Source organism: Lolium rigidum, chromosome 4 (genome assembly GCF_022539505.1).
Source record: "Lolium rigidum isolate FL_2022 chromosome 4, APGP_CSIRO_Lrig_0.1, whole genome shotgun sequence".
Lineage (NCBI taxonomy): Eukaryota > Viridiplantae > Streptophyta > Magnoliopsida > Poales > Poaceae > Lolium > Lolium rigidum.
Window position 1 is genome coordinate 279,217,158 of NC_061511.1, and position 6,505 is coordinate 279,223,662.

The following is a 6,505-nucleotide window of genomic DNA, read 5'->3' on the forward strand; positions in this document are numbered from 1 at the left end:
AACCTTTCACTTATAAATCCTAGTATGAGCACCTCTCCCCATGAGCTTGGCCTCCCGGTGAAGACCAACCGTCAACTCGGGAACCGCACAGGGGCTTGGGCCGGACATTCACCTCGTTTCACGTCATTTCTCATCATTTCTTTTGTGGTAGAGGCAGCTTTCGGCATAACCCCGATGACGCTTGTTTAGAGGGAACCCATACTAAGACACATAAACTTCCAGTTAAGCCCTACCCATAATCAGGTATTGTGGGGGTACTTGATAATTGGAAAGGTATCGCATTCAAACCAACATCATTGTTTTATCAAAAATCACCATCTTCTTTTGTTCATATTCACCTTCAAAATCATTCAATGGAATGCATCATCATTCCAAGGTTTCAAATTCATTTCAAATTCACATTGTTCCCATCTAGAGTAGTCAAGTTTTATTTTATTTGCACTAGCTCTAATTCAGGAGGGGTGCTATCATGCTTTGCTTGATGGAACTACTTCACTACTCTATTAACCAATTTGTACTTTGACCAAAGTTAACTATAAAAGTAACTTATTGAGAAAACAAGTAAAAACTTGTAAAGTAAAAACTTGGGATAGGCTTATGTAAGAAAAGGTAAGAGTCATGGTGCCTTGCCCCAAGGGGCTTTGCACTTTGCAAGAATATTAGCTTGCCTTGATGGTTGAGGTGATCAAAGTGTTCTTCTTCTTCTGGGTAGAATCCTTCCTCTTCCTGGTATTCCCCGGTACTAGCGTCTATACACGAATACGAGGATACAATCACCAAGCAATTTATGGGCTATTCTAAACATCACATGTATTCACACAAACTAATCTATTCACACCATTAAAACAATTAGGGTGTATTGGTTGTGCTGTTTGAGGAAAAATAATTTCCTCTCATTACATATGTAAATGATAGTTTCCATATAGTTCTTGAGGAATAATTTCCTCTCATTGAATCTTCTTAAGATTTAACTTCTCAAACAATCATACATGAAATCATGTTGACCTAAGTCAACCATTCATCATCATCATTTGAGAAAATGATTTAAATGAGGTGGAATACCTCATACTATTTAACAATGCCTATTATGATTTAAAATCACCAAGCATTTCATTTGAAAGTATTTGACCAGGGGTCAATACTTCATATGAAAGTACTTGGGACAAGATTTAAATGAAGTGAAACACTTCATACCATTTACACAATCTTAAACTAGCATCACACATTACTATGGAGTGGGTAGATGTGTTTGTTTCTTATTCAAGAAAAATAAGTTCCTCTCATGCTAATTAAGGTGTTACTTTTAATTACTTAGCAAGATAATTTCCTTTCATTATATTATTAAGATTTAATTTCTCTCATGAATAATATATAACCTAGGCTGACTAAGTCAACCTCTGCATACTCATCATTTAAGAAAATGATTTAAATGAGGTGAAGCACCTCATACAATTTAATCCTAATATGGTAAAGATTTAATATCATCAACAATTCATATGAGACTTAAATGACCAGAGTCTCTACCTCATTTTTAATTGTTCATGACAAGATTTAAGTGAGAGAAAAACTCCCATGTGATTTATTAACATTTTTAGACAATATCTTTGACTAGAAATAGCCATATAGTCCTTTAATTAGGCTAGGCCATGATCATTCAAAGTGACCACACCATTTTCTTGCAGAAACAATTAGTGTAAGTCAAATGTGAGCTATGAGAGTTGGAATTTCTTAATTATCTATTTTGGTTGATTTTTAATAATTATTTGAACATGCAAGAGTCCCTGCCTTCTTCTTTTTATCCATTTAATTCTACAACAAATCTTGAGGTGTGACCAGTGGCATATTGTAGATATTTTTACTAGCTTTCCAACCATATAAAATTCATTGTATTTGGTTAAGCCAATTTGAATCTAGTGATTTTCAAAGTTTGGGGCAGTATTGAAATTACTTGGAAATGTTTAAAAGGAGTTTGAATTAACGGGGCCGGCGGGAAATGAACCGGGCCAGATTCGAATTAAAACGGCCCGAGTCCAGCCCACCACGGTCCACAGACGTGCGGCGTGCTGACAGGGTGGGGTCCAAGCGTCAGTGGCTCAATCAACCCGAAGCGGTACCTTTCCCTGTGAGCCGTAGGATTAGATGGACGATCGACGGCCGCGGTTCGTCGTTGTCGTCGGGAGGAAGGGTTGCTGCCGCGGCGGAGGTAGGGGGTCGGCGGCGAGCTGGAGCTCCGGCGAGGCTCGGCGACGGTGCAGGACGGCGTTGTCAACGATGAGGAATGCGACTGGTACCGGTGGCGTCGCCGATGGTCGCCGAAATCGGTGGCGGCGATCTCGGTACCTCCGCGGCTCCGGCGTGCAATTGGGCGGCTCCGGTGAGCAATTGGGTGTAAGAGGTGGTCGCGGAGGATCGAGAGAGAGAGGAAGCGAGGTTGGTGTGAGGAGTTGGGTGCGGGAGGTCCTCCTTTTATAGGGCGCGAGGTGCCGTGAGGGGTGCGGCAAGGTCGACGACGGCGCGGCGATTCCGGCGAGCGATAGGGGTAGGCGAGGACAGGGTTGCGTAGGCGACGTCACGGCGGTCCCGTGAGCGTCCATGGCGTGGCAAGGCTAGGCGTACGGTGGTCGGGCGCAAGCGTGTGCCGGCGCGGCCGTGGCGGGCGGGAGCGTCCTCTCCGGCGACTGTGGGCGCGGGCTGGTGACGCGAGCATGTCCGGCGGGCTTCACGTGGCGTGGCGAGTACCATGGCGAGCGGAGGCGGTCGGCGGTTCCGTGGTACGGCGAGGCGACAGGTGGCCCGTGGTGTCCGTGGGCGACGTCATCGGCATGGCTGGGCTGATCTGGGCGCGCGATTTCGGGGCGTGTCGGCATCCTTGCAATCCACGGCGAGTACCCTCGTACTCGGGAGATCTAGGGGAACTTGGAGGACACGGTGGTCGTGGGCTGGAGTGAGGAGGAGCTTGGGTGGGCATGTCCATGTGTGACATGGCCGGCATGGCCTTGCCATGGCCAAGTTTGGCCTCCTCCTTTATGGTTGCTGTGCATGTTTAGAGAGAGAGGGGACCAGGGATCAAGGTGGAGTGAAATGGGGCAAATAGGGTTAGGCCAAACACTATGCAAAGATGATTTTGGTTTATTCCATCTTGACCTAATTTAAATTCTTGCAAAAATTGGTTGAGTTCAAATGATTTCAAAAATTGAAAGGGGTTGGTTTGGTTGAGTTGTAAATGACCAGAGACAACCATGTGTGGTGGTGGAATTTTAAAAAATCAAAGAATAGCAAAATTTGACAAAGTGAGATTGTTGCATTTGATAAAAAGTTCCAACTTTGCATGAGCATAGATTTTTATTCAAAGTGAATTTGTCCTGGTTGTCTTTACAAAAGTTGTTCACCTTGATGTCCTCTTGGATGACATGCAAAGAGTTGAGAGAGTTTGGTTTGAAACTATTGAGATATAAGGGCTCAAAGTGGTGACCAGAATATAAATGGCAGATTTGACCAATATCATATGTGAGCCAAATTTGAATTTGAAATTCATTTGAATTGTGTTTCTTTGATTCCAAAAGTTGTAATAAATGTTTAGTATCATTATTCAACTCTTGGTGAAGGCCAAATTGGTCTAGGTCAAATATTTGGAAAATGGCATAAGCCATATGTGAGGGTTTTGTGAATTTCTAACTATTTCTTCTTTTATTTTTCTTGGCCTCACTTTGACAAGGGTGAGGTTTATTTGAGGTTAGATTGTGTGGGGACAAAGGTTCAAACCATTTTGAGGCAATGTGGGTGTCTAGGTCAAGATTTGCAAAATTGGCTAAATGTGTATGTGAGTGAAAATAGAATTTTCTCACTATTTGATTTCTCTCCATTTAATTTGACTTTTCTTGACTCTAATGTGATTCTTATTAGTTTAGAAACATTTTCAAATCATTGAAACTATTTCAATTGGCCTTGTTCAAAGATTTGCAAAGATGGCCATAGCACATAAGAGGTGATGTGTCAAGTTTCATTAAACTTGTAAATTATTCCCATTGCTTTACTTGGGCATGGTTTAGGGTCAATTTAGTGTTATATTAGGTTGAGAGATGGTTTCACATCATTTGGGTAAGGTTTAAAGTCATAGGGCAAGAATTGAGTATTATGGCTATGTGCCACATATGCCTCTATGCATATGTTGCATTTGATTTTTAGTTTGACTAGGCTTGACCCAATTGATGTTGTTGAATGTTGAAATGGTATATGGGAGTGATCCAACCATTCACTACAAGTCTTAGGGTCAAGATCCTCAATTTCACAAATTTGATATTTTGCTCTCATATGCCTCTATGGCATTATTACTTTCTTTTAAAAATCTTTTGTTTCACTTTGGATTGTGTTTGAGAAGTACTAGATAAGGTTTGTGAAGGTTTTCTCATCCTCTAAATAAAGTAGAAAGGCCTAGGGTAAAGTTTTACAAAAATAGCCATAGACACATATACCTCTATGCATATGTTTGATTTTATTTTCTTTCTCACTTGAATTGGTTGATAATTACTTAGTTGGGTGTGTTGATGTATTTCAAATCATATACCCAGGTCAACACTCAAAGTTGGAGCATTTGCACAAAGTAGCCATAGGCTTGCATATGCCTTTATTATTTAATATCATTTCTTTTTATTTTGTTTTACATAGATGGTGATAATGAAGATGAGGTTTAGGTCTTAGTGGGGTTTACCATGGTTCATCACTATTTAGAGAAGAAAGAATGGTAGAGTTCAAAATTTATATATTAGAGCTATAGGCCCACATATGTCTTTTTCTTTTATCTTGGTTTCTCAAAATAGATCCAAATGATTTTTGAGAAGGTTAGGGTTTTGGGTTTTTCTTATTTGATTTCTGTCTCTTTTATTTTTATTTGGTTTGTGATCTTCACTTGATCACTTTAAGGTTTTAGGGTTTATCCCATAAGCATAATTACACTCATCATGGCAAAAACACAAGTAATTGGTATGAGCACTAAGCATAGCACTCTATTTAAGAAAAGTTTTTGTTGGTTCTCATTTTTGGAAAAAGGAAATTCATTTTCTCTTTGTTTTTAAAAATTTGGGGTGTTACAAACCCTTCCCCCTTAAACAAATCTCGTCCCGAGATTTTAAGAAAAGTTAGGTTCCTAAGAGAGATTGGGCGATATGATTTAACAGGAATACATACTTGGCATGGCCTGAGGTGCTTCTTGTGCTTCGGTGGCCTTCATGCGGTAGTAACGACCATTGCGGTTGTTCGGGTAGTTTGGAGCAAACTTTCTTCTAGTTGTGATACGGCGCTGCTGCTGTGCAGGTGCAGCGGTGTTGGCGGCAATCTTGGCAAGCTTCTTGGGGCATTCATTGGAGTAATGACCCACAGTTCCACATTCATAGCAGGTTACCGTTGACTTGTCCTTTTGGGCAATGGGTACAGCATTGCTTCCGGTCCTCGGGGCGTTGTTGGCGGCTTTCATCGGGCACTTATTAGAGTAATGACCAGTAACACCACATTCATAGCAAGTCACAGTGGACTTGTCTCTGGGGGCATGGTTGGGTATTGGGATGAGCTGCTCCAGGGTTGCTATCCTCACGCGGAGACGAGCAATGAGGTAGTCCTTCTTGGCGTGCTGATGACGAAGTGCCTTGCGCTCCATTGCAAGAATGTTGATGGTGTCAGTCATCTTGGCGTGCTCAATGTGCAGCTGGTTGGTCTGAGCACGGGAGTTGTTGCGGGTAGGAGGGGCCATCTGAACAATGAGGTAGATCATAAGACAAGAGGGAAATTTCTATGGTTTGTTTGGGTTAAGTTTAAAAAGTTCAAAACTTGAAAACTTGAGTAGTGTTGAGGGGGTAAAAACCAGCAACACTTTTTTATTCATACCAAACATCACACATTACAAAGCTAACACACCGTTGGTTTTAAGAACCATTCATCGCTCTACGATATAAGGGGATCCTGATACAAACTCATACCTACATATGTGCTCAAGTGAAACTACTACTCACTATCCACATCTATCGGGGTGTGGTTATCTTCTCTGGCTTCCAGAAACTCGTAGTCTTCTAGATCAGTGTTCTCATCTTCCTCAAAGTCCTCGCCATCACTCATGAAGGCTTCTCCTCCCTGAAGGTCTTCATCTTCCCCTTCCATCTCATTCAGCTGGTCCTCTTGGGCCTTGACAGTGGCCTCCAAGGAGACTATCTTTGCGCGGAGGTGCGCAATGGTAGCATCCTTCTTGACACGCTGCTTGCGAAGTATCTTGCGCTCATAGGCAAGGATCCCGACGGTATCGGCCTTCCGCGCTAGGTGGGCGCGAATCCGGTTGGCGTAGACGCGATAGTTGTGCAGCTCCTTCGGGTGTCGTGCAGCATAGTATCCAGGTGCTCCACGTGATATTTCAGCTCCGGGTGGGGTGATAGTGCCCTAGGTCCTGCAATGGAGTCATGCCTTGCAAAGTGAGCAAAGCGAGTCCCATAAAGCGCAGACACATGCTGCCCACACAGACGGG